Source organism: Nelumbo nucifera, chromosome 2 (assembly GCF_055504915.1).
Source record: "Nelumbo nucifera cultivar China Antique chromosome 2, China Antique-T2T, whole genome shotgun sequence".
Lineage (NCBI taxonomy): Eukaryota > Viridiplantae > Streptophyta > Magnoliopsida > Proteales > Nelumbonaceae > Nelumbo > Nelumbo nucifera.
This window is the reverse complement of record NC_142650.1, coordinates 34,345,893-34,356,023: the sequence shown is the minus strand read 5'-3', so window position 1 is coordinate 34,356,023 and position 10,131 is coordinate 34,345,893. Positions and strand designations below refer to the sequence as shown.

Below are 10,131 nucleotides of genomic sequence, written 5' to 3'. Positions count from 1 at the left end.
TTAAAATTTGAAAAGTATTAAAAGATTAAATAAAATAAGAGTAATTGGACCAATGAAACCTTCCCACAAATTGTCCACACCATAGTGTAGACCAACCACGAGAAAATACCGTGGATGATAAATTGGGGTGTGGCATGTTCCTATCCATGTTATTTTGTGGATGGGGAATGTCCACACATAGCAGAACACCATATTTTACCATGGACCTTGTCTATGATATTTATACGCTACCAAATGCCACCTTGATTTTTTTTTCTTTTTAATTGCAAGTAATAAAGCTGAGCTCGAATTTGTGCCTACTCATTGCCAGAAAATGCCTTATTATAAATCAATTTGACTACGAATTGATTGGTAAATAATCAGAGTCCATTTGGTTTGTAGTTGGAATTGGAATTGGAATCCTTCGAAATCGAAATAGGAGTAATTTATTCCCATAGTCTATTTGATTTAGACAGAAACAGGATTTCATTCTCAAGGTCAAGGGAGGGGGAGGGAATGACCATTCCCTCAAATGAAGGATTGTCATTCCACTAAGAATAAGAATAAGAATGGGATTTCAATTCCGCCCAATCAAACAGTTAAAATCAAAATAACCCACTCCGATTCCAAATTCTAGACCCTTGGGATCTGTTACCTATCATAATGGTTTCCGCACCTAACCCTATTTATATGCTGTCATGCTTAAGAAGACATTCAATGTCTTGTAGGTAGGTGCGGATAGTGTTTATTCATGATTAGGCCCCAAATAGAAATTAAAAAAATAAAACTATTAAACCCCAATCAATCTTGCCCATCATACTAGTGAAATTTGGAATTAAATAAAATAAGGGCAGAAAAGGGGGTAAGAAGTTGCAAGGGGTGCGATTTGACAGGCGGTAGGTTATTAGGTTAGAAGCTGAGGGTATAGATATGCTGATATGCAGTTGACATGTCTCCTCCTGCTTCGCGACACCACAATTAATGGGATTCAATAAAAATTGAGAACAGGAGAAGACTGTGTTTTGTTTAGTTCTGATGATCATAAAGAACAACCGAAAAATACCAAGTCAAACCAACACAATACATCAAAAGATATGATACTTCTCACTTCACAGATTTGGAGACTATAATATATTGTGTAATCTATGAAGGTTTTTTAAATGGGTTTATGAAGGTATAGGTCTTAAACTGTGTGATATGCACCTTGGTTGATGCAGTCAATATATATTATTCAATAATTTATAAAGGGCAAATTTTTTTAACTACTTGTCTAGTTTAGAAAATTGACTAATTTAATCTTTATTATTTATATATTGTTTTAAAATATTCATAAATTCTTTTATGATTGTCTAAAACTTTCCTTGTCTTAACTTTCTATCACTCTCGTGACATTAATATATTTTTGAAAATTCTTAAAATACTCTTAGATTTCGGTGCCATACTGCAAATGACCAAAAACCCAATTGTCTACTCCATTGCCAAGGTCGTTGATCGAAGGCGAACCTGCTGTTGCTGCGACACTGGTAGAGGTAGGGTGAGCACGAAGGAAAGCCTTCAACTGTGGAGGCTCTACAAACATAGAGTTAAGAGAGTATTAGCACAACTTGGCTATGATTCATCTTATTTGACAGAAAATAATAAAAAATAGGGCCAACCAAATAAAACCAGTAGCATAGTTGTAACTTTCATGGTTTTAAAAAATGACTCGGAAATGTCTAACCACCGGTTTTTGAATCGACAATTCAACCGTCTGATTCGAATGGATGATCCGTTTTGATAATAAAAATTAAAAAAATAAAAAATAGTCAAAAATTATTAAACGAACTATAAATCGACAGTTCAACCACCTAAATCAACGAGTTATTGACCAATTCAATGGTTTTTGGTTAAGAATCGGATTTGGGGTAAAACAAAACCGATTACTTACACTGTTCTCAGGCTGAACGATACGAATATCCAGCTGAAAGGCAGTTCAAAAACTATGATAACCTCAGATTGAGCTAGGAACCGGATTTTAACACTGAACCTGTGGATCCTCCAACAGCCGATATAACAAAATTAAATAATGCCGCATGAGCTCTTAACAGTTTTCCTTCATTTTGTTACAAAGAAAACTAACAAAAGCGAAGCAACATTGAAAAAGGGAACTTATAAAGGTCAAGAAAAATACCTGAAAAATCAATCGAGCCACTTCTCCCGAGGAGTATGAGTTCTATCGACGTTTCCATTGAAAATTTTCTCCATTGCTTCACAGAGAAGAATAACAAGTTATCATGAAAAGGCACAGAATACGTAACAGAAATAGAAGAAAGCAAAAAGAGGAGAAAATTTTGGAAGAATAGAAAAAGGATGAAAAGAAAAGGAGAAAAAGGGAGAAGAAATGAACCTTAGAAGCCTAGAGAGCAATACAAAATGTCATTTTTGTATCTTGCAATCAGTTCCATATACGTTTGAGACTTTGAGGCGGACATCATTAAAAACAATCTAAGGATGAATTGATCAACAATGTACAGGAACTGCTCCTTGGAAAATTACAAATTGAATCCCCCAATCGCCTCCACAAGGTGATCTCTTCCTCTTTTATTCAATCAAGGTCTTCAGATCTCTCTTTACCATAAAACTCGAATAGGAATCATAACAGGGACCAGTCCGACAATTTTAAACGAATCAAACCACGAGGCTCAACCGAACGTTCGAAACTGATATCTCGATAAAAGTCCAATTGTCTAAAACGATTTTCTCCGATCCGGAGCGGGAAATCGGCTTGAACCGAAGTTCTAAGCTTCAAATCTAATGATCAAACACACGATTGGAACAGAGAACGAGGGGCTTCTGTATACATGGATAAGAGGGACGTGGTGTTGGTAGATATGGTTGCCGAGTTAACTGTATTCACAACCGTACACATGGACATGGCGCTCCAAGTACCATGGATTTGGATGCTTTCAAGGCCCGATCGAACAATTGCATTGGTCTCCAATTCTCGGTATATAGTAAAGTGTCAAATGTTTGATTTTGAAAATTTGAAAGAAAATGATGGCTAAAATAATGTTTGTAATTTTTCTGTTAGCCAACTTTAAGGACAAAGAGGATTTAGTGGATCCTTTAGAAAATATAGAGATACTCTTAATACAATATGTAAATAATAATAGAGGTAGGGTTAGTTAATTTTCTAAATCTTACGCGTACTATAATAAATTTGTCCGTTATACAACTATTAAAAATGTGAAGAAGAGTGCATAATTTTTGTTTGATTAAAATAACTCGACTTTTGAATTTGGTGCTAGGACAGAAATGTTATACGAACAATCACTTTTTTCTTTGTTCAAATTCCTATTATTAAGTTTTATATTTAAGATATTAAATACTCGTTTGATAACACTTTTTAGACATTTGACATATGAAAATGTTAGACACGTTTGGTTTCGAATATGAAATAGTTTTTCAAAGAGCAAGGGAACTAAATATTAGACGTTTGGTCTTGGAAGGTGACTCGAAGGTGATGATTAGACCTGTTTATGGGCCGGGTGGCCCAACGGGCCGGCCCGACCCCCAAACAGGCTTGAACATGCTTATAGGCCCGCGGGCTTAAATTCGGGCCAAAAAGCCCGGCTTGCAATAAATTCGAGCTGGGCTCGGGTTTTGTCAAAATAGCCCGGCCCGACCTAATATTAAACTTAAAATTAGTTATGTGATTATGTCCATTTGAATAAATTTTTTGATTTAAGAATGTAAAATTGTGTTTTAAAATATAAAAGAAAGGGAAAAATACCATCTTCTAGGCCTATTGTTTATTTAAATAGAAAAAAAATACTATCTGAATTTTTAATTCTAATTTGAATAGGAAAAATTGTTTTTTTTTTCAATTAGGTTGGGCTTCGGGCTCAAGCTCGGGTTTCGGGCTTTTTACCAGAGCCGGGCTCGGGCCCAAGTTATAAGCCCGTTGGTCGGGCCGGGCTCAGGCTCGGGCCTAATATATTTTCATTAGAGACAAGTGAAAGCCCGACCTGACCCATGAACAGGTCTAGTGATGATTAGTTGGCTGAAGGAAGTGGATAGTGCCTTGTGGAGCTATAACAATGAAAAGAAAAACTTCTATTGGTTGGACAAAGATATTAAGATACACTATAACTGGATGAAGAGGTCTGCTAACTCATTTGCAGATGGACTGGCCAAGCAGGAGGTGAATAGGGAGATTATCTTTTAGGTTAATTTTTAACTTTCTGTCATTGTATTCTGTTGATGGGGAGTTAAGCCCAATTGAATCTAAAACTTCATAAATATTCACATCTTACGGATAAAAAAAATAGTTTTTCAAATCTGTAACGGTAACACATGGCTTGAGCTCTTAATTATCACAATTAAACGCGTTGACTAATGTATAAAATACCGCAACTAATTTCAAACTCCTTTGTTAGATATTTCGAAACTTCTCGAATGTTCTTGTTGAACTCTCTCTGCGTCGCCTCTTCTCCAACAAACATTGCAAGCATTGACGATATTGATAAGTGATTTTTACCCCATTCTTTTCTTTTATTCTTTCCATTTTCTCTTATTTTGTTCTACTACACATCACTTTCCTTTTGAATGATAGTTATAAACCACTTTCTTCTTTGCGTTGCATCTTCTCCTACAAACATTGCGGCATCGACTAATTAATTGGTGACTACCCACTTCAACCCAGTGATCAAAAGGTGTTAAAGGGGAGGCATTTGAGTATTTGACAATGGCCTGTCACTTTCAATATTGTTTACATAAATTACCTGACCATTCACATATTCCAACCTTCTCTTGTTTGTTCTCCACTGTTTACTGTAATTTATAATCAACATGTCCACTGTAATTTATAATAAACATGTACTTGCCGGGACCTAACTTCTGGGGACGGGGTTTAATAGAATCTCTGATCGGGATTGGGGTCGGGGGTGGGGAATGAGGTCCCCGCCCTACCCCAATCCCGATTATATATATAATTATATTAAATGTATATTATTTATATAAGTTAAAACATTATTTAAAATTTTTTATTTATTTTTCAAAAAAATTCTATTATCTAAAAAAAATTCAGGGATTCGGGTCCCAGTAGGGAATCCATCCTCCTTGGGGATCAGGGATAGGGGACAAATTTTATCCCCGTCGGGGATCGGAGACGGGGCTTAATTTCAGAATCGGGGGTGGGGGCATGGAATATGATCCCTGCCCCGTTACCATTCCTACCCAATACTATAAAAATGAAGCCACAAATTCAGCCACCTAAATTAAGCCATCCACAACATATATGTTGTCCCACTAAATTTTGCCTTTGCATTAATATCTTAAGATTTAGAACATATCTTTTTGTGGTAAGCTAGTTGGAACTTAGGCTCAGTTTGGAAGGAGTACAAATACAAATATATAGAGTGCAAAACCTTGTATTTAATTTGTATTGTTTTATATGTATTTGCACTTTACATATTTTTATTTGTATTCTTTCCAAACAGAGCCTTAGGTTGCATTTGGAAATGGTGCAAATGGAGTGCAAATCCCAGTTTAGGGTAAATTTGCACTTTGGTTCACTTTTGCTTGTGTTTGGCAACATTACATTTATACATTGACAAATGATAGAAAACACATTTTTCAATGCATATTTACATTGATAATAAGATACAAAAGTACATCAACAAAAAGACGTAAATTTGCATTCCAGTGGACTTTTGATAAAAAAGACATATGCTTTATTGGAATTCGTGTTTACATCTATTACAACTAAAAGTCTATTTGGTAAGAAGGGAAATGTGTCGGTGCAAAACTAACTCAACTTTGCAATTTATATGAATTGTTTTATACTCTACATATTTGCATCGTTTCCAAACACAGCCTCAAACACAAACTACTACAATGAAAATGCATAAGACTAATGACAATGAGGTGCAACTAATTTACATGGAAAAATTAAATGACGTGAGGTGCAAATAAATTACATGTGATGGTTGTCATGAAAATATGAAATGCCTAGAACTAGGGGTGAGCATTATTCGGTTAAAACCGAATTACTGAACTGAAAATTTCAGTTTCGGTTTTTTCGTTTCATTTTTTTTTCAGTTTTTGAGAAATTCGGTTCGATTAATTCCATTTTTAATAATTTTGGTTTTCAGATTTAGAAATTCAGTTAACCGAATTAGTTAAAATTCATTATATAATATATAATGTATAATATATAATATACAATATATAATATATAATATATATATATATATATATATATAATATATATAATATGCTATATATCTATATATTAATATATTATATATAATCTATTATAATGAAATTAAATTTTATAATATATTATAATAATATATATTATAGATTATAGTATATAATATTATATATAATAATAACTAAATTCGGTTTTTAACTGAAAATATAACAAAAATTTTGGTTTTATTGAAAATCGGTTTCAGTTTTGGTTTTAAAAATTCAGTTTATTCGATTCAATTTCTAATCGAATAAACCGAATGCTCACCCTTACATAGAATAGGATTTTGCATGGAATTCTTATGCATTCTAATAATACATGGATCGAACGGACTTAACTACTCGTTATTGGAGTGCTTTATGCATTATTGGTAGGCCAAAATAAATTGTCATAAAGCTCACATATTGTTGACATGTAACTAAGGTAAAGCATGTAACTTAAAAACATCGTAATATAGGATATCTCTTATACATGATTAAGTTTCTTTAAGTCCAACTATCAAATGTTTAGTTCATTAATTAATCTAATTATTTTTTGATTGGTCATCAACAAACCATTGGAATTTTCAAAACAAACCATTGAGTATAGTGACATCACCTAACAGTAGGGACCTTTCAAATGGTAGTACTTCGTCACCACCATAGTATGACTGTTCAATGTTATACTATGGTGATAATGAATCCTACCAACGACTAAGTCAAGGCAAGTGCAATAACACCTATTCACATCGATACAACCTAATCATGGGTATTGGGCCACCGTATGCCATTTACTTATTACATCGACTAATAAAACACCCACCAACACAAAATTCTCGTTTATATCAGAATACAACATATCATGTATGTGTGGGTTCCCATATGTGCATTGAATCAAATACATGTGTCCTAATCATACCAAATAATTTCCACTATTGAAATGATCCTCGTAGCCATTAATATCAAATACGTGTGTGGGTAAATGTGGCAGTTATAGCTGTTCATGGGCCGGGTAACCCGATGGCTCAGCTCGTTATTTTTGGTTTTGGACAAAACTTCAGACCCACGGGTTCGAGTTCAGGTTTTAAATATCAGGCTCGGTCATTTTATGGGTTGGGCTTGGGTTTTTTCAAATAAGTCTAGTTCGGGCCCGAGCCCGGTCCGATACTATTACATATAATAAAAAAATATTTATATTATATAATATATATTTATTTCTTAAATTATTAATAAATATTAATTTACTATTATGAAATATAAATTAGCTTATTAATTTTTAAATTATTACTAAATTAATATAATATTACTTTATAAAAATACACTAAAAAATAAGACATTTTATGTATAGGTTGGGCTTCAGGTTTGGACTCGAGCTCAATATCTATATCTGATGATCGGACTCGGGCTCGGGCTCAGGCCTATACATTTTTTATTGATAAAGAGACAAAACCCGAACCCAACCCAACCCAACCCAGCCCATGAAGAGGTCTAATGGCAGCCAATGCCACAATTCTTTATTCAAGACCGGTCCTTGACAAACCACAATAGCAACACAAAAAGAAAACAAGCAAATAACAAGACATGGCGTACTCTATCCAAACCTCAATACTTAAAAGAACCTTTTGAATAAATAAGTATTTTCCTTCAAAAAGATTACTCACAAGTATTGACGCTTTAACGGTTCAGATTAGGGTTTTAATGGCAACATAATTTTGCAAAAGGAATAGGGTTTGATGATGGGCGAAATCAACACATCTACCACTTGGCGCCACGTCACCTCGGAGACCTCAGGACTTTCTTGAGCGACCTTAGAAATCATTTGACATCAAGATGGGTCCATGTATCAACAAGTGGCCTCGGTAGATCATTCATGACGGTCAAATCAAAGCCGCCCAATACATCGGTTCCACCTCGGGCTCCTTGGGATATTAGACGACCCAAGCACAAATTAACATTCCCGTAGAATGACCCCAACCTGCCACGTCAGCATGGGGAACGCGTTTCCAAGTAGTTAACATCTCCGAGATCCTCGAGAACATGTCGAGTAACCAACGGAAGTGGCAAACGACTCATCTAGAAAATGCTCTTATGGGCCCCTAAGAATTCGGACACCAAGATCCATTACTTCTGAGAATCTCGGGAGTGCCTTGATCATCCCCCAATTAGACATGTTCACGGGCCGGGCTTTGGGCCCAATTTTACACTATCTCGGGCTCGGGCTTCAGGCCAAGTCCATTAGAATTTTGACAAAAGCCAAGTCCGAACCCAACCCATGAACAGGTCTACCCCCAACTCTATAAAAGGGGGGGGGGGGTGCCTTCACCTTCATGTGGTATGCTCTCTGATAAGGTATTCTAACTCTCTTTGCTCTCTTTGCTTGGAACTATCTATCAACCCATCCAGTTCAGCACTAACTTGACCGTCAAAGCCTCCTCACCTGGGCTCAGAACCCAGGCTCTCTAACATCCTCTTTTTTGCAAGGTTCAGGCCACTCACTGCTCTCACTCAAAGCTCTCCAAGTAGATTGAGCACCATCAGGGTTTAACATGATTTTACTTGCTTACTTGTAACCAGGAACATTACCTTTCAATGGCGCACAACCTTCGGGTGTTGCAACACTCGTTACTTTTAGGCTAGTGGGTTCGTGGATTTGGGGTTTCAAGTGGATTGAGAGGTGGTGATGTTCAGAGGTGCCAAAACATAGCCCAAATGAATCATTTAATCCCCTTTTGGGTGACAAACCAAAAGGGCAAGAGAGTCGTTTCACATTTTTGACATTTTAGTGTTTTTTCTATGGTTTTTAAAATCGACCCGGTGACCGAACCGGTCAGGGGTCCGGTTATTGGTTTGAACGTTCCGACTGTTCAACCCGAATGGTTGGCCTGTTCTGACAAAAAAAAAACAAAAAAATAAAAAATTGAAAAACGGTCAAAACCGTTTAAACGGTTCGAACAGTTAATCGGTCGGTTCAGCGGTTTGCTGACCAAAATCAAGGGTTTTGAGGGAAAAAGTGGTTTTGGGGAAAAATAGATGACTGGTTCCCAGTTTTTCCGTTCCGACCGTCCGGTCTGTTCTGATTTTGAAAACCATGATTTTTTTTCTCTTTATTGTTTATTCAAGGGTAATTTCAACATTTTGTCTTTTTCGACACAATTTAATGGTGATGTCAGTTGTCAGAAAACTTAGGGCACAATTTAATGGTAGAATAAGTCTATTTCCTAAAACTTAGGGGTATTTTAAGAGATTTTTCCATTTTTTTTTTTGTAATATTAAAGATACTTTTACTACTTAAAAGTTAGGACACTTGTCACATTCTCATTGCTTAGTATCATAAATCATGGTTTTCAAAACTGGATCAGACCGAACAGTCGAACTGGAAAAACTGGGAACTAGTCACCTGACCAGTTCCGTTTTCCCCCAAAACCGCTTTTTTCCCTAAAACCATTGATTTTGATAAACAAACCGCTGAACCAACCGATTAACCGTTCGAACAGTTTTAACCGTTTTCCAATTTTTTTTTTTAATTTTTTTACTTTTTGGTCAGAATGGGCCAACCATTCGAGTTGAACAATCAGACCGTTCGAACTGGTAACCAAACCCCTGACCAATTCGATCACCGATTCGTTTTTAAAAACCATGTCATAAATGGAGGAAATAAGTACACTCCTAAAACCTATCTCATTAGCATCGTCCAAGCCTTGGCCCAACGTATGAGGTCAGATAGGAGTGTAAGCGATCCAAACCTATTGCAAGTTAATTGAGCTTGGCTGGCTAAATACTCAAACTTGTAATTGCTTTTTGGTCTTGCTTAACTTGAGTCAAATAGTTTGTTGAGTTGACTTCGAACTTTGCAATACCCAGATTGAGTGGTTCGTGAGCCTAATTGAGTTTATAATGAAATGTTATTTTTAATATATTTGTATTTATAATATAAATATA

The 10,131-nt window shown here is 35.7% G+C and overlaps 1 long non-coding RNA gene across 1 annotated transcript; it reads right to left on the bottom strand.

Moving 5' to 3' along the window:
• Positions 1–1,250: 1,250 nt before the first annotated feature.
• On the bottom strand, positions 1,251–3,119 carry LOC148802086 (uncharacterized). The gene is made up of 4 exons (XR_016082000.1): positions 2,366–3,119; positions 2,150–2,225; positions 1,907–2,005; positions 1,251–1,548 (listed from the first exon to the last, which is right to left on the bottom strand). It is a non-coding gene; the product is annotated as an uncharacterized LOC148802086 (long non-coding RNA).
• Positions 3,120–10,131: the final 7,012 nt, after the last annotated feature.